We start from the raw sequence: 19,726 nt of genomic DNA, 5'->3' as shown, positions 1-19,726 counted from the left end.
GCAGGCGGCGGCCTAATCGCAACAATTTACAACGTTCCGTTTTAGGCGCCGCGCCGCCGGTATATCGTGGTATTATCGGCGCGCGCGCGGACGTGTTTTCGGAACGTTTTTTTTTAAATTAACACCGGGAACAGCGCGATACAACGGCCCCGTGATAATAATTAACGCGCGTCGACGGCGTATGCGGCGCGCGCACCAGGAAATTGAATGTTTAAACGGAAAAGAATCTTCGACTGTTCGAACGCGTTAATTGTTTTCTGCCGGGGTTACGCACGAATCGGCAAACAGTGCTGGCGCGCGGTTTTTGCAACGTGATAATTGGAGCTTTTTTGAACAAATTTAGATACTGGGGAAGACATGTTAAATGTTCTTTCTTCAAGTTTTTCCTTTGATTTATTTGCGTATTTTTTGGTATCTTATTTTTTACTGTGCAGTGGGTGATGAAGGGTTTTTATCGTAAATAAACTATTTTTATTATTATTATTGAAATTAGGTATATGGAAGGTATATATTTTAATCCTGTAGGTATATACTTCATCATAAATTAGCCGTAAATATTACGGCTATTTTTATATCTATATTGTTCCGATAACATTTATATTCGATTTGCTGTTATTATTATTAATATTATTGAAATGATATATATTTTTATTTTTATATTTATGGCTATTTTTATATTTATATTGTACGGATGTCATTTAGATTAAATTAAATTAGATTTACATAGTCTCCATGTTATAAAATCGTATAAAACTTCTGTCGCTCTAAAATGTTCATAAACAACACCTCTTAATCAATATAGAAACTCGACGAGAACGTTCTATAAAGAACGTTATTAATATTTAATATTAATACGTTATTAATACTTAATATTAATACGTTATTAATACTTAATATTAATACGTGATTAATACTTTATTATGTATAGTCGCAGTAAAAATTTGAAACGTAATAAAAATCTTTGCCAAATTTCTAAAAGAGAAACGCTCGTCGCCGTCATTTCTTTTCATAGTAATTTCATGGAAATATTTTAGCTGCGCGAAAATAACACAATTCTCGTTGAAAGAAGAATGCGGCAAAGAATGGACTTACGTCCAAAATGGCGTCGACCTCGGCCGACAATTTCATAGTCCAACGAATCGCGGTTCTCCGTTGAAAGTAAATCGGCTTTCCGTGTCACGAGATATGCTATCGTCTCATTAAAAGACAAGAAGCGTGGAACAATTGCGTTTCACGGGCGGCTGTGCGTTCACTTTTGACGACGAAAGGAAGGTCGAGCAAGAGAGAGAGAGAGAGAGAGAGAGAGAGAGAGAGAGAGAGAGAGAGAAGAGAGAGAGAGAGAGAGCTAGAAGAAAAGAAAAGAGAAAGACAGAACGAGAGAAATAAGAGATGAGAGAGAGAGAGAGAGCTAGAAGAAAAGAGAACAGAGAGAACTAGAAAGAGAAGAGATAACAGAAAAGAGAGAGAGAGAGAGAGAGGAGAGGATGGAATGGAGACGCGCGCTGACGAAGACGAGCGTGAGCGGAGCAGCTAATTACTCTAAACTAATTACATTTTGTTAGCGCCGCGGCGTGCCAGTGAGCGTCCCTCTCTCTCTCTCTCTCTCTTTCTCTCTTGAACCCGCGAACCTTGAGAAACGTCGGAAGAAAAAGAGTAATGAACGCGATAAACCAACGATTCCGCACGAAGGAGCCCGTTCATTCCCGAGTAATTATATCCGCAGGATTTTTAAACGACGCTTTAGCTTCGGGGGAAGAAAAGAAGAACGCCGCCCTCCGGGGTACGCGACCGGAAACAAAAATATGGCGGCGGTGCGTGCGGTCGTTTTAATGAATTCGTATAATACTTCCCTGCGCGAGAGAGTTACACGCGCTTTCCGTCGCTCGGATCAAAGCAAATGCGAAAGGGTTTAGTAGGATTAACACTTTACTAACTGGCAGTCTATAAATCGATTTTTTTCTCTTCGGACAATGTAATCTGTGAATCGGTTGTTATTATATAATAATTCATAATTTATTATCTGTTATCGAGATGAAAGCATTAATATTAATATGTAATTTTTTTTAGTAAAATTAATCCATATAAAATAAGTATTGTTGAATGCTTATAAAGAGATATGAAGATATGTCGCGGGCAGTTTGAAGCTAATATTCTTTATAATTTGTCAATATAGTTGTTTATTAATTTTTGTAACTTTCTATTAATCTATCAAGCTTCCAGTGCTTCGGCGCTAATTTACCAGTATTTACTAATTTCGAAATATGCAATTTTTACTAAAATAACCAACGATAATTGAGATCTCAGTCAAGGGTTGATTTTAACCCCTTGCATTACGATTTATTTTACAACTGCGCTCATTGCTTCATTCTTTCCTTTACAAAATGAATTACTTTTTGTTTATTTATCAGCCTCCTATTTTCCTTCCTAGACTGAAGAAACAACTATTGTTTCAATTTTTAAGGAACCAATAATGTATTTATACAATAACGTATATATATACACGAACTATAGTATAATACTTCGCTGATATAGAAATTATACCTTCGCTAGAAAATGACCCAGGTAAACCATTTAACTACACTAATTACCTCCGTACCCTTTCACACCCTATTTGAATTTTCCCTTGTTCTTTCGTGAATAAGAATAGCTTATAATCGCTCCCTGAATATATTCCGACACAGACGACAGCAATTTAAATTCTAAGAACTCGATACGTCGAGAGCCATGTCAAAGAACGAGAGAAGGGGGGAGGGGGAGGGAGAGGACCGTTCCGTCGAGGGGGTTAAACAGCAATAAAAATATTCATGGCACAGTTTTTCCATTAACGCATCGTCGAAAGCGCAGAGGGTACGTTCCTCCCCGCGTGTAATAAACAAACGAGGGTTGTGGTCCCGGGCGTAACGCGTCAAAAGGGATGACTGCGTGGAGGATGAACTTTCGCCTGGCGCGACGGCGGCGGCGGTGGCGGTGCTTCATCAACGCCGGGACGCCGCACAATACGACATAAATCACAATAAACCGTATCGTTTATTAACGATCTCGTTCGGTCGCGGTGAAATAACGGCCGCGGCGGAGAGGAGAGGGGTTTTACGCGGCCGATACCGCGACCTATATACAGGGTGTTCCAAATTTTAATGTTCTAACTTTGTCAGTGTATTCTATGGTACGAAGTAAAAGAAAAATGTTATGTAAACGTGGGTGAAAATGATAGTGATTTTTTATTAATAACAATGACTTTATAAGGATCGAGATGATGTTATGACGATGGCAGTGATATTGTAATAGTGGCAGTTGATGATAGTGACACTGCCATTATAATCATGATAATGACATTAAAATAATGACAATGGTACTCTAAGAAATTCCAATAATAATGACATTGATATTGTAACAATGACAATGACATTAAAACGATACCAATTACAACATTATTAAAATAATAGCAAGAACACCGCTACTATAAAAATACTATCATTACAGCAATTCCAACAATATCCCAAGAACTTTCACGTCCATCAATCAGTATATCCTACCTTATTTCTAAGTATACCATCAAGCATAAGCATTCTATGTATGTCGGCGGCACAGATCGTATCGGATCGATATCGTTCGCCGATTCGACCGTGTTTCCCGCTAGGCGAACAGGGGATCGGAGAGCGAACGAGAGATAGGCACGCACACACGGGTTCAGAATTCTCGCGAAACGTGGATTCCCGGCGCGATCGAAATAATCCAACTTAATCAAGGGGACCACGGGCCGAGAGCATGCGCGCGCTCGTGCAACCTGTTGTCCGGGGCGATTCTGTTGCACGAGCTAATTTTATCGGCGCCGAACATCGTTGCAAACGTTGGTTCTCTGCCGCGCTCGCCCTCTCTCGCCCCTCTCTCTCTCTCTCTCTCTCGCCCCGCCCCTCCTCCACCTACTATATCCGAGATAACGAACGTCGAAGGCGGTTATCGGCGCCCAAGACCCGATACCCCACGGCTCCTAACGTATCCATTCGCGCCGATATTATTAACGCGCACGGTCCACCGATCCTTCGTTAGGCGAACGAGGCACCGCGGTAAATAAATTGTAAAAAATCATAGGAAATTGCGAAGAGAACATGGAGCATGGTCTATGCTGTTCGACGCGACGGAAAGGGTTGCTACGAAGCGCTGTAACTTTGAGAAGAAAAATCGCAGCCGAGTTTCTTTCATGCCAAAAGAAAGGGGAAGGTTTATAGTTTGTTCTACTGTAAACGGTATTGTCGACAAAAATTTTTATAAAGTTTGCGCATTTCGTTGAATTTTACTGTTTTTGATGTGGCAAACAGGGCCTCGTTTTTAAAATGTTACCGCAGTTATGGTGTATCAAATTAAAAGTTTGGGAACACTGTATTAAAGTAAAGATTTCAAGCTTTAATTTAAAAAAAGAGTCGTCATTTCACGATGATTTTTCGCGGAGTTATCGTCCACCGAATCGTTGCCGAATTTCTGTCGAAAAGTGTACAAGATAATACACTCTTCATCGCAATTTCTTTCATCCTGTTATCCTTTTCTATTTTATACTAATCTGGTTGCTCACTTTCCAGAGATTTTTAACCTAATTAGACTAAGAAACTAGAATATAAAAATAATGACCAACAGACGGCCAAAATATAAATAAGAATTTCAGATCTTGATTATGATCTCTGCTTTATATTTTATACAAATTTATATTAAATTAAATTACACTAATTTAGCCGGACTTTCAAATTTTAAAGTCCTAATTGGAGAACTAAGATATAAAAACAATAACCAACAGTCGGCTGAAATATAAATAAAAGACTCAGATCTTGATTATTATCTCTGCTTATATGATCGCAATATAGCCCTCGAAATTATGAAAACAGCGCGCCGCGGTTCTCGGCAAGAGAGAGAGAAAGAGATAGAGATAGAGAGAGTCTCGCGAGTCCTCTCTCAGCCGGCTCGGTTACATCTCAATGCTCCATTAGCCGCCCGGACAGCCATGAACGATACAATTAACCGATGAGGCCGTGCCTGCGAACAGAGTTTAGTCGCGTCGAATTAAACCCGTGATATCCAGTCGGTCGTTCTTTTCTTTTTTTTTCTTCCGCAGCGTCCGCGCGAGTCAGATAGCGCAAATGCGACTGGATTCTTGGATGATAATTACGCGAGTGGATCGATTTGTGGGCCGCTTGATAGCCGCCCGGTTAGTTAGGCGTAGAGAGAAAGAGAGAAAGAGAGAGAGAGAGGCGGTTTTTGTCGCGGCCGATCGCGGCCGGTCTCTGGAAAGTTGTTACACGGTTTTCAAGCGCGTTATACGCGCCCCGAGACGCGTTTAATGAATTCGCGGATGACTCGGGAAACGGTCTCCGAAGTGCCTCCCGTACAAATTAATATGCCCGTGCCCGTCGCCCCGTTATCGTTCCCGAACCCCGCGCGCGGACGTTTATGCAAATTCGCACTTTGTTAACCGAGAGAGCTTGGCCAACGGAACGCGCGCGCGGAAGGTGAGCCGAGGCTATATCGTCTCGCGTATCCAGCCGAGATCGTTTCCTCCCCCCTCCACCGATAACGGAGTAATCTTAATTGTAATTATTAATTACAATAATTCTGGCAACCGTGTAGAGGTCTTCGAGGGAGCCTGTATGCTAATGCTGCTTGCCGAGGTATCAGTTATATTCATTGTGCAGTAATGTTGACTTTAAGGGGCTTTGCCTACCAGTTGCGTGCGCGTTTAGATAGAGGAACGCAATGTTGCAACTTAGCGGTATGCCTTATCAGATATTCAAACCCTTTGCACTCCGCGCCGTTTGGATATATATATTTGGAATTTATTTATATTTTGGTAGTTTTATTTGGAGAAAGTAAGATATTATAATATAATATCCATTTACGCATTTCAGGCTGATTACTGCATATTTTATTTATATTATTTACTATTATAGAAATTTGAACGTCTAGTAATATACTAGAATCGCGATGTCCCCTGGGAGGAGACAACGGAGTGAAAAGGGTTAATTTGCGTTAGCAAAAATTTCGAGATCATCAGAACGCGTTCTCGCGATCGAATAATCGAACGATAGATCCTTTTGGATCCTCGATCGCGTGGTAGTTCGAATATTCAGACGGTGGATCATTTGGCGATAACTTATCGAAATGTGATAACCGGAGGAGCCGCAGAATGACCCTAATTGCATACATTTGTCGCGTATTTATACGGCCATTCTATTCAAATGCGCGGCTCGCGAGCGCGCGGCGTTGCGATCTTGTTTAAAATCGGCCGGCATTCAACGGTTCCAACAATTGTCGAACCGCGCGCGGTTGAATTCTCCAGAAACGCGGCGAAATAATGGGAAAATCGTATACAATAGCCGCTATATATATATCCCCTCCCCACCCCTTCGACTCGACCGTCGATGGTTTAGTTATTGTTCCCGGGAGACCGGTGAATAGAATTTCGTCTAGAATACATTTCATTTTTATCAAAAAAAAACCCACCACCGTGTGCTTGCGTCAATGAGTGCGCCTGCTCGAGCTGCTGTGCTCCTGTTGTTTGTTTAAAACGTTTCACCGCGTGTTCGAGACTTTCGCCCGTGTCCGAACCTTTGTGCTGTCGGGGGGCGGCGAGGAGGGTGGCTATTTCAAGCATCGTTCTCATCGATCTTGTTCCGGGCGCTCGGTGTGTTTTTTCCAAATTTAATTCAACCCTTCTGTTCTTTGTCGTCGTTGCTACTTCATTCCGGGTATATTTAATTCGTAATAGCGTTATCTGCGTGTTTCACGAAATTGTCACGTTCTGTTTTCGAATATTATATGTAGAAAATACATTTCATGTGGGATATATTTTTTATATGAGTGTTTATACGTAATTGTTATTTTTTGATATTGATAGATTTTTTTTAAGGATTTCTTGACAATTTTTCAAAAAATATTCGAAGACGATAATCGTAATCTTTTATGTATTTTTTTTGCGCGTGTTTTAGCCAATGCATTTAACTATAAATCAGTTCATTTTTTTTCTAGTCAAGTCTCCATTTTTCTAAAAGCCATTTTTTAAAGCCAATTTTAGTTAAGTTCCCTCGCTTCCTGTCCAATCGCTCGAAGAATTTCATCCTCTCCGCCGCGCGCGCGCGCGCGATTGCATCCGTCATTCGGGAACGATCGCGCCGAGTATTTCGGATTTGCCCGCGAGACCGGCGTGGCGTCCCTTTTGCACCGGTGCAAACTCCATTATCCGTATTATGTCAATTTTTCACCGCGCGTCATTCAGGGAACCCCCTCCCGGGCCCGAGGAGGGGGTGCGGGACGCCCCGCGGCGCGCGTTCCCCGCTTTAAAACTTCTCATTCAAGGAGAGCCCCGGGCACGGCGAAAGAAGGAAAGAAGAAAAAGGAAAACGAAACGACGAGCACGCCGGAGGAACCCGTCACGCGCGTCACGCCTGTCGGCAACGTTCAAAGATCGGCGCACGAAAAGCCGGGGCGAAAAGGAGAGGGTGGCGCGTTCCCCTGCTCTGAGAAAAGAGAGAAGGTGTATATCCCCCCTCCTCTCCCCCGGTCCACGGAGCGCCTCGCGACAGGTGTCCGTCTTTCAAGCTCGTCCGCGCGACCCTTCGAGCAATTTATTCAGAAAAATTTCTCACGTCGCCCACGTCTGGATGAAAAATGCCGCCGCGGACCTTTATTACTCGGATTAATTGGCTCCTTATGGGGACCCGTCCCCGTCCTTTTTCGCAATAAATTTCGTAACTCGACCGCGGCCGCTCGGGGCGCTCGTCCGTCACCGAACTCGGCGGATCTTCGTTGAAGAAACCGCGACGAGGTTCCGGCATTTATTTTGTCGTCTTACTGGTCGTTGAACTTTCGCTTCTCCCGTACTATACGCGAATTGTTACAGTTAAAATAATTTCAGTAGTTGTTTCAAGATTTAGAAAACGAAGCAGTTTGTTCAAAATTCGGAGCAGAAAATTTGGAGTCAATTTAGTAACTCGTAAATTCTTTTGGAAATACATTTACCCGTTTATGTGTTAATTGTATTCGATATTTGTTTATAAGTAATAACGTCTTTTTAATCAGTCTTTAACACCTATTAACCTATTTTTAAGTAATTCTATTTATTATTATATTTATCAAGAGAAGATTATTTAAGAATTTAGAACGATTTTACGAATTTCATATTCCCCTCCTATCTCGCGCTACATTTTTATCTCGCACAAAAGTCCATCGTTTACTCGTCGCAAGCTGAAAAGATACACTGCGAAAAGCCTCGTTAACCAATCACAAACAACCGCGATCGATTCCAAACAGCCTATCCCGCGCGCGACGAGCAAACACAGCCGGGAACAACATTTCGCGAAAACCGCTTAATCCGTGAATTAATTCTATCCGGCGCCGATCGCACGGCTGGCCTCTCTCGAAAAATCTCATCAGAGAGTACCCCATACCCCATGGAACGCGCAGTGTCCCGTGCTTGCTCTGGAAACCCCGTATTCACGGTGGGCTCGTTTGAAACGGGGGGTCCCCTCCGCAGAAAAGCCCATGATGCGCGGCGTCGGCCGTGTTCGCGTTCAAACATTTATAGTCGAAATATTACGGGGTCTCGACGGCGTGTCCCGTGGGAGGCCAGGAGCCACCCTCGCATCATCTGCAGGGCCGAGATAACGTTTCCGGCGTGTCGGCCGCCCCCCCGAGGTACAGGGGTTCCGTCGACGACGAGCGGCGGGACATTGTTCCTGTCAGGCATCGCGAAAGGTGGTTCGGTTAATGGCCGAGAGGCTGTCCCGGCCACCAGAAATCTTTAATTTCCACGACGTTAAGAGACGGTACGGGGTCCCATGGGCCTCGTGCGCGCCGCACAGGACACCGCCGGCACGGTGTAGCTCTGCCACGGGGGTTGATTCATGGCGACGCGGAAAGGTCCGGACGCGACCTTATCTTCCCCTCGATGCGTAACATTTTCAGGGTCCGCTTCGGTTGTGTCGCTTGGTCTCGATTGTTCAGTGAGAGCAGATTGTGACTGTGTTTATTTTTTCTAATTTTTTATTGCCGTGGGGGCTCGGGGCGATTTATTTTGCGGCCATGGGGGTGCAGAATGCTGTCGATCGATGAAAATTGAAAGACTTGGTTGTGCGATCTTTTTTGGAAGTTTTGTGGATTATGATAATCGTATCTAGATTGTGGGATTCTTAGTGCAAAATAGAAATATTGTTTGTCAATTGTCGTAACTAAAGTAATCAATATATTGTTATTTATGTTATAATTTCTTAGTTTTATTAAGATCACGGTGCACGAATTTCGAAGAAGTAATTGATGCCATATTAATTTTCACTAATTTTCATTTAATTAAACAAATACTGTAATTCTATAACATTTTGACGCTTGATCAATTTTATTAGAAATGCATGCAAATTGCAGACCAATTATCTCCTATTAAATAAAACAAAAATTGTATTTGTAATTTAATGGTTAAACCACCCTCATATATTTAAGCAGAAGGTTTTCTGTTTTAGATAACGTATTATCATTTAACACAATTCGTCACAATTTTCAGTGTTATCCAATGAAATTATGTAACATGAACTGAATAAAGTATCATATCTCATGCATTAATGGAGATTAGGCAATTAAATTTGAAATTACTGGTTTATTAACGAACCGATACCAGAATTCGGGGCAGGATATAATTAATTAATTAATGTGCTGGAAATAACATCGTTTACAATTCCATCGATTTATACGTATTATTATTATCATTACATACGTATTGGAAATGTTCATCGGAGTAAATCGTTATCTTAACATCTAAAATTGTGTTTCCAACATTTTCTTGGAAATCTATTTGGACTGACAGTAATCTCCTTTCATAAAACTTAGTATATTTTGTGCGTACATTATTAAGTTCTGTGATTCGTAAAATTGTTTCAGTTTTAGCAATCCTTTAAATAGAAAAAGTCTTTGATAATGCCAAAATTATTTTAGAAATGATATAACAATGTTCATTAGTTCCTCGGAGTTACCACTCAAGTGAAAAGGGTTAAGTTGTTTGACAACAGAACAGTGAGATTTGATAACAGACAGTTTGATAACAGAACGTTCAAGAAATAATTGACATCGCATAAAATTAATTTAATCAAATAAAATACTGCAATTTCATGAAATCAGATTTTCATCGCGGTCGCCTAAGCGATAACGTAACTCGTCCGATTACATCGATGATATCGCAACGAATACCGTCGACGTAACTCGTCCTCGACTCGACCACAGTCGGTCACTCAATCATTCTCAGCATCACCCTAGACCCTCAACCGGCCCGAGTTCCCCGGAATTCCAATCAAATCTTCCGTCGCGTCGAACAAAAACCGTCGCCCTCCGCCGGGCGTTCCTCAATAGCCAAAAGCGAGGCGAGGCGAGGCGAGGCCAAAGCGGAGGACCGGTTGGTTCGAAGGCACTTTTTCTCTCGAGATTTTTCCGCCGACCCATTGAAGAACCCTTCAGCCGTCTCGCCGGCCGGTCGGCATCTCGCTTGTGTACATAGGTGACGATTTACTTTTCCCTTCGCCCTGAAAAACCATCGAGGTGTCCAGTGATTCTCGAATTCGAAGGTCAATAATCCCTTACCCAAAGAGTCGCGCATTGTATCGACGTGTCCCTCCATTCAACCTTCAATTTTCCCGGCGATTTGCGCTCGATTCCACGCCGTCGATTTCCGGTTCCGCGGAAAGCGAAAGAAAAGAAGAAGAAGAAGAAGAAGAAGAAGATGGCGGCCGGGGTATGCGGCCGCTCCGTACTAGAGGCTGTGAAAATCGCGGACGCGGCCGACCGGCTTCGCCGCGACACCTGGAATTCCTCTTGGGCCGCGACGGTGAGGGATCGTTCCGCGTCGTTTCTATTAGTTCAGTCATTGACAGTGCAAACACTCTTTTGTGGCCTTCTTCTCGGGACGCACTCGAGACTGCGCGATGCCGTCCTCTATTCCCCGCGATATTTCGACGTGTCGGCGGACCGGGGGTAGGAGCGAGAGAGAGAAAGAGAGAGAGAGAGAGAGAGGGGGGGGCACACCGCGCGCGGCGGAACGAAGACTAGACAGAGGAGGTGGTGGAGGAGGAGGAGGAGAACGGTGGAAGAGAGTGGTACGACTCGTGACAATGTCAATGTTTGCGTCGTTGCGCCGAAGCACTCTCTCGGAACAGCCGGAGACTGAGTGTCTTCAGGTTGTACAGGAAGAATGAATTCGTGTCGAGGGTACGTAGAACTAGTCGCTCTTTGCCGGGGACTACCTCAATGAACCTCCATTAATTTCCAAGCTTTCCCCGGGAACTCTCGGCCCTCTTACTCCTGCCGCGGACACGTCAACCCGACGTCTGCCGCGCGAGCCAGCCTCTGATCCTTCTTCCTCGCTGGCTCTGCCTCCCCCTCTCTTTCTTTCTCTATCTATCTCTCTATTTCGCTATTTCTCTATCTCTCTGTCTCGCTCTTTTTCTATCTCTATTTTTCGATTTTGCTCTTTATCCCTCGCTCTCTTTTTATATCTATCTCAATCTCTCTATTTTGCTCTTTCTCACCCTCTGTCTCCCTTTCTCTCTCGCTTTTTTCTATTTCTATCTCTCTATTTTTAACTCTATCTCTCTTGCTCTTTTTCTATTTCTATCTCTTTCCATCTTTTTCTATTTTTAGCTCTATCTCTCTATTTCTATCTCTATCTCTCTAGCTCTTTTTCTATTTTTAACTCTATCTCTCTATTTCTATCTCTCTCGCTCATTTTCTATTTTTAGCTCTATCTCTTCTCGCTCTTTTTCTATTTTTAGCTCTATCTCTCTATTTCTATCTCTATCTCTCTCGCTCTTTTTCTATTTTGAGCTCTATCTCTCTCGCTCTTTTTCTATTTTTTAGCTCTATCTCTCTATTTCTATTTTTAGCTCTATCTCTTTCGCTCTTTTTCTATTTTTTAGCTCTATCTCTCTATTTCTATTTTTAGCTCTATCTCCCTAGTTCTATCTCTATCTCTCTCGCGCTTTTTCTATTTTTAGCTCTATCTCCCTAGTTCTATCTCTATCTCTCTCGCGGTTTTTCTATTTTTAGCTCTATCTCTCTCGCTCTTTTTCTATTTTTAGCTCTATCTCTCGATTTCTATCTCCATCGCTCTCCTTCTATTTCTATCCCTATATCTCTCGCTCTCTGGCTATTTCTATCTCGATCTCTCCACTTCTCTTTCTATCTCTTTCACTATTTCTCTCTCTCTCTCTCACTCCCTCTATCTCTATATTGTTCTTTCTCTCTCTCTTTCGTTCTGTCTCTTACCCTCGTCCCCGTCGCTCTTCCCACGTGGGGCTTTTCGTTTCATCGATCGAATCCCGTTTGCCCTCGCTTCCTGCGCGCCCTGGAACCCGAATAAACCGTTCGGATTCTTCTTGTTTCGCCTCCCGTCCCGCGACGGGGGCGCACTCTTCTTGCTACTGAAATTTGAATGGACCCTGTCTGGATTGGTTTTTGCTCCTGCGGTCGAGTTCCGGCGACGGAACCTCTGTCGATCCGACGCGGCACAGTGTGCTCTGTTCGAAGAACGTTGCCGAGAAAAGCACTTCGCGAACTTCGATTGCGAAGGGCAGAAGTCGGTGATTTGATGTGCTTAGGTTATAGGGTGGGAATGTTGATGGGTTAGGGATGTTATCTTTTTGTAGGTATATTGTAGTAATATCGGTGATTGAAGCTTTGAATTTGTAAATTTGTTTTTAACTTAATTAGGGTTGAACGAAAGGGTTGCAGCGAGTGAGGTGTGTAAAATTCGTTTGATGGTGTTTGTTTCAGTTTTGGAAGGGAATTGCAAGAATTTTGTGACATTTAATGATAAGTAAAAATTTTAAAAGGTTTCATAAAATTATAGTATTCGATTTAATTATAATTTAAAAAAATTATTTTAAAAATTATTTTATAATTTATATAAAAGATCATCTATTCCACAGTAGAAGAATTAAATGAATTTGTTCTGCTCGCGTTAAAAATAAATAATCTCTCTCTCTCTCTTTTTCTCTCTTTTAATCTTGACATCACTTTTCTCGACACCTAAAAAATATTCGAAAAGGCCATATTTTTCATGTTCGCCTCAAAAATAAATCATTTCTCTCTCTCTCTCTCCAAATCTCAACGCCACTTCTCTCGACGCCCGAAAACCAAAAAGCCGTGGTTTTCGGGGCCTCGCCGCGTAATTTTTCCCCGCCGCCGTAGGAACGGGACACGCGTTGTCTATTCGACTACATAAATTAGAGGTCTTGTTCCGTGCCGGGGCACCGAGCTTTCCGCGATACCGCCGGCGAAATGTACGACCCGGAGGATTACACTTTGACACGGCGGGATACTTGTTCGTCGTGTAACAGGTTCCATCGGCGGAGGTGGCGTCGGCCATCAGCCGAGGAAGGAAGGAGGAGTAGGGCCCCTCCAGGTGTTCCGGTATTTGTCGTCGGCCCGATCTTCATGTGGGTGTAGTTTATGGTCCGAAAAGGTGGGGTGTACCGAGGGGTCCGCTCGATCTGATTTGCGAGCGCCATTACAAGCGGTCGGATCGTTGTAGCCGCAACTGTTGCATTTATGAATGCGATTACCCTTAATATATCGTCCGTGTAACTCCGCTCGCTAATTCCGTCGGGCTGGTGGAGGCAATAAAATCAGGACGGACTTACGAGTGGTAATTTCTTCCCTCCTCATCCTCCCTCCTCCCTCCTCCTTCCACCCCGCGTCGCATCTCCGCCGACTTTTTCTCACCGCTCGTGTTTCTGCTTCGCTCTTGTTGTCCCTCTCTCTCTCTCTCTCTCTCTCTCTCTCTCTCTCTGCGTCTTCGGCGTTTCGCTCGTGACCGATCTTTATTTTTCTTCTTCGCGGCTTTCGTGGCGCGCGAGCCTCACCGGGCCCGTGTAATCGATTAATATTGCTCGTGTCGGGGCGCGGGCCGATTTAACCGGGGGCCCGATGTACGCGCGGCCGCTCGAAACGAATATCCAAGATCGAGTAGTTTTTCTGCGGATGCGACGAGCCGCAATCTCGTCGATGCGAGATGCTGTAATATTTATTTGGTTTGTTTAATGTCTGCGAATGATCTTTCAAGTTACGTATAAAATGAGATATGGTAATAAGAATGGAATAATAATAGTAATATAGGAATATTAGTAATAATGAAATAATAAAGTGGAGAGAATGATCACAGTGGTTACATTCGTGATTGAAAGAATGTTAAGGATAATTATTGGAGCAAATGATGACAAGACTCAAATGGGATAATATTAAAATATACATTACAAAGTTAATAAGATAAAGTTGATTTTAAATTTATTAAAATTATCACGTTATAAAAGGAAGTATTACTGTTCGCAATAATTCCTGTAAATTGAAGTGTACAATTTTATCTTTTATAAAGCAATTTATATCTATAGAAAAGGATTGTTGACGGTAGAAAAATGTAGACGTATAAAACGATTTTATAGCGTTAACCCTTTGCTATACATTGACGACTCTGGCACGAGGCAGAGATTTCTAGTAATAGTTGAATACGAACGCTATTACATTCCTTTTAATCTGAATAAAATTCTAATTCCTTGTCGTCAATATTGAAACATTTAAATTAATATAAATTGCCTTTCTCCTTTCGAAAATTTATATACAATAGATAAACTAATAATCCTTGTAACTGAAAAGAAAATACAGCAAGGGGTTAAAGATGAAATAAGTCCAATAGAAAAATCGAAATATGTCAACCTATTCCACCCAGTACCTCACACTCGCCAAATAAAACAATTCTAACAGTATAAAAATTGGAAACGCATAATTTCCGTCTGTCTAATAATTTATATAAAAGATAATTATCCTACAATAAAAGGATTAAACGAATTCGATCTGCTCGCTAATTCATGCGTTCCTTAAAAATGTGCAGCGCAGACTTTGAGATAAATCATTTCTCTCTCTCTCTCTCTTTCATTCCCTTTTCTCTTTCTCTCATTCTGAAAAGAGGACTGTACAGTTAGAACAAAAATCACCGCCGAAACTGGTCCCACCGGTTAAGGGTTAAACGCTCGATCGATCGCGCGGCGAGTTCAACAGGTTTTTCGATTCGCTCGCGATAAAAAGAAAATCGATCTCGCGCGCAAACCGACGGGACGACGACGACGACGACGACGACGACGACGGCGGCGTCGGGACCCGTGCGATCTCGGCCGTGTAAATTCGCGAAACGGTCTTCTTCTTTCTATTCCAGCCTTAGGTGTATTTCCGGTCGGTGATTTATCATCCCGCTAGACAGCTGGAAATGTGCCGTGACTCCGGGCATATTTATTCTATCCGCGTGTCGTATTCGATAATCTCGGCACCGTAAGCCCTCTCTCGCATTCCCCCGATATTCGACCGGAAATATCGACGACCATGCCGTGTTTACGTGTGTGCGCGCGCCTAACCCGATATGCGCATGCTAATACTAACACGGTGCATGGTAATACTAACACGACGCATGGTAATACTAACGCGGCGCATGCGTTTGTACGTGGACCCGGTTCGCGGCTTGACCCAGTTACTGAATTCGAATGATCTCTCTGTGCTCGAATCGTCGAGTAACTGGAAAATTTGCTTCTGAAATCTGGTCGTGTGATATTAGTAGTAATTTTACGGAATATTCGAAGCATTTTGCCGATGAATAATCTAATTATGCTAAGAAGAAATTCTATTTTAATGTTAATGATTTATTTGTCGGAAGATAACGATGGAATTTTCAGTTATGATTCTTAACATCCTTTTTGTATTTGAAAATCTTAAACGGAATTATTAGTGCTATTTGGTGAACTTATTAGTATGTTATTTAGAATCGCTGGTTCGTATATGATCGAAATTGTTACTGTCATCGTATAATTAATTTAGAAGTCACTGTATGTAAATTGTGAATTTTTAGAGAGTTTATAGTAGATAGTATGCGAATTTAAGACTTGTAACGGGTGATTATTTTACTTGCAAGCACTATCGCTGTTGAAATTATTTAGGAACAATCTTTTTATATTTAGAAACAATTTTTCTATATTCCGAAATAATTTTCTTATATTTACATATAATTTCCCTATATTTAGAAATCATTTTCTTATATTTAGAAATTTCGAAACAATTTCCTTAAATGCAGAAACGATATTTTTGCAGAAGATAAAAGATAATACAGACTGCGAATCACCACAAAAAAAAAAACGAAGACTCCAGAAAAATACCCCAAGAAGCAAAAATCAAATAAAAATCGTCCGTCTTAATAATGTTCCCAAATGAAAATATCTTTTCCAATTAAATCTATTACCAAATAATTTTCCTTAGTTCTCTGCAATATTATATTTTATATTTTATATTTCGACGACTCATATGAAACGCATACGATATCCCCAGTCTACCAATACATCCGCGAGCACTACGAAACACGTCCATCCGACTGGCGTGTCGTCTGCCAGGAACACTTTGCGTCTGAATAACAAAGCAGCAACGGTGTCGAAGTTACGAGCACAAACATCATATCCCCGCGAGACGGGAAGAAATCTACCGCGACGAAGGATCCTCTCGCAGCTGAAGCTAGAATTTTTATAAACGTGTGGGAAAGGAGGAAGGTGGAGACAGATAATGCTGTGCCGGAGTATGAGGATAGGTCCCAGCAAGCGCCGTGAAAGTCATGCAACATTATTCAGTTAGATGAAATTCCGCGGGGAGGGCGGAGGGAAGGGCAGGGAAAGGCGAGACTCGCGATGAAATTCAAACTATATTATTCATTTGGGCGAAATTCTGCTAGAGAGAAAAAGAGAGAGAGAGAGAGAGTGAAGGGTAGAAGATCGGCCAGGTCGCGCGCGCGATGAAATTCAAACGATATTATTCACCTGGACGAAATTCTGCGCGGGAGAAAAGAAACAATCGCGTGGATTAAACTGCGCGATAATTTACATTTTACATTCCTTCGAAATATTGTCGTAAATGCATAGCAGTTACAAAAACGCGCAATCTATTTTTCACTTTTCTTCAAAATTAAAATTGAATGTATAGAGAAATTTATAATATAAAGTAAGTAGTGTTAATTTTTACAGGAATTTTTATAATGTCTATAGATGTTATACTATATCAAGAAGTTATTTGAGAAATTGATTCCGTAGTTTGCTATAATGCAAAATTTATTCTTGTTCTAAGAATTTTTAACCCTTCGCACTCGAAACCATTTAACTATAAATCTGATGATTATCACCTGACAAAGTGCATTTTTATGAATATAAAATTGATTCTTCTGACTCGTGCCAATAGTTTAACTTTTAACAAGTCTTTAAATATAAACTTTGCTGGTATAATTATTATTTGTATAAATATTATTCACAGAGTCACCACTCGAGTGCAAAGAGTTAATATTCTGGAGGACAGATTTCAATATTTTTAAATCATTATTAGAATCGACGACTGCTGTGTCGTCTTATTTTTATTGCAACTCATAAAGATTGACAATTCAATGAATTCAACCTTAGCTGCGTCGATCTACTTTTTACATTAATTTTGTATGCACTTTATCGATCACGTTGCAGTTTCCCCCGACAAGTTATTCAAGAATTGTAAGATGTGTAAAATTTATGAATTCATTGCTCAAGTATTTTACCCTAAAATATAGCAGAAATAATTTTGTTACAAAATATGAAATTACCATTTCCTTATGGCATGTACAAACGACAGCTAAGTAGTCGAACTATATGTACAGGTTGTCTCAATATCAGCTACCCACGACGCAGCCGCGAAGACATCAAAATATTATGAGCACGTGGTACGACCTCGTTGACTATTGGTGCGCATCTGCCGCGCCATAGAATCGTTGCATGTCGACGGCGACCATTTCGTGCGACAACTAGACCGCGCGCTCGCCTATCCGCAACAGCGGCAGCTTATCGAAATCTCGTGCCGAAGCATAATGCTTGCAATATTAACGGCACCGGGACTCTCGTTTCTGCTATTTTCGCGCGCCGCCCGTGGACTTCCCGATCCACATTCCGTTTATTGACTTATCATCCGTGCTTCCGGCACCGAGCGAGGCGCTCTTCTCTCTCTCTCTCTCTCTCCGCGTCCAGTCCAATTTCGCGATCGCGTGATATCTTATCGTCGCCGGTTGCGCGTGCACAGGGTGTCGTCCCGGGACGGTATGCGTTACCGTTAATTGATTCTCATCCCGTGGCAGTTGAATGAAATTTCTTACGGTCGCGGGAATACGCGGCGAACGCGTTCCCATCGCGCGATGCTAATTCGTGGCGAGATCCGAGAGTGCTGCTCTCGGCCGCGTATTATGGCGCTCCTTTGAACGTAGACGCGCGCGAGAAAGAAAAATAAAAGAAATCGAGGAAAATCTTCCAGCGAAGCCCGATGATCGCGATCATCAACCCTTTATCGTACTTTAAGGAGTCGGACTCGCGATGGAGATTTGTAACGATAAGCTGTTCGGTATGAATGTTCATTCGTTCCTTTAAGAACGTTTTACATTTGTACAATTCTACATTTATATAATTTTCCATTCGCACAATTTTACATTTGTACAATTTTATATTTGTACAATTCTACATTCGTACGATTTCATATTTACTTAATTTTACATTCGCACAATTTTAATTGTACAATTTTACTGTTGCACAGCTTTGCATTTATGTACTTTAGATTTATACAATATTAAATTTGTACAATTTTACGTATGTATAATTTCATATTTACACAATTTTATATTTACACAATTTATCTATACAATTTTACATTTATACCTACCTTCTACTAAATAAGATCTACAAACGTAAATCACAGTTTAATAAACGCAATAGAGTTATTCCGATTGTTGTTCAAACCAGCGACACCAAAATTCTGAATCATCCCCCTCAAAATCTAAAGCAATCCACATATGTTCATATATCACATCATCTGTTACCAATAGATTATATCAATATATGCATTTCATCCATTATGTGTGTTAATAACAATACTAGGGTATAATCAAAAATGAAATTGCAATTTCGTGTCCTCTTCCAAAGGAAAGATCGCTCAATTCTTCGTTCACAATTCTTCCACGCGACTCGGCCGTCTCTTGGTACCGCGAAGCCGAAGAGAGGTGGCCCGCGGAGAGGTGGAAACTAGCGAGCAAAGCGTGCAAAGCGGCCGGGCGACCGCTGCGGCGTGCTTTACTCCCGTTTAAAGTATTCGCGAATTCCTAAACGAGCGAAGGCGTACCGTTGCACGCGTTCCGGCTGCCTCGCCCCTCGCCTTGTCCTCGTCGCTTTTCATCGGCCGTCTCGCGCCTCGCCGTTGCCCTCTCTTTCTCCCCTCTTCTCTCCTTCTGTATCACTCTTCTTCTTATCACCGTCTGCTCCTCTCTTTCTCTCTTCTTCTATCACACGATGCTTCTCTCTCACTCTCTTTTTCTATCACCATTTGCTTCTCTCTCACTCTCTACTTCTCTCGCACTCTCTCTATCACTCTCTGCTCCTCTCTCACTCTTTTCTTCGCTATCTCCTTTTCTCTCACTCTTTCCTCGCTATCTCCTTTTTTCTCACTCTCTACCTCTCTCTCTCCTTCTCTCTTTTTCTCTATCACTCTCTCCTTCTCTCTCTCTCTCTCTTTCTCTCTTTTTCTCTCTCACTCTATCAAACTCCCCCCCCCCCCCCCCCCCCCCGCCGTGGTCCGCGAGCGTCGTCGAAAGAGTCACCACGAGTGGCTCGTGAGAACCCGCCTTGAATCA

The 19,726-nt window shown here is 42.1% G+C and overlaps 1 protein-coding gene across 3 annotated transcripts in view; it reads left to right on the top strand.

Annotated features, from left to right (window-relative positions):
* Positions 1-19,726, top strand: part of LOC144474030 (uncharacterized) — a 174,405-nt gene that overhangs the window by 123,818 nt on the left and 30,861 nt on the right. The window lies entirely within an intron of this gene.

The sequence above is a fragment of the Augochlora pura genome, chromosome 8 (assembly GCF_028453695.1).
Source record: "Augochlora pura isolate Apur16 chromosome 8, APUR_v2.2.1, whole genome shotgun sequence".
NCBI lineage: Eukaryota > Metazoa > Arthropoda > Insecta > Hymenoptera > Halictidae > Augochlora > Augochlora pura.
The sequence above is the reverse complement of the archived record's forward strand: the minus strand, read 5'-3'. Positions and strand labels throughout refer to the sequence as shown.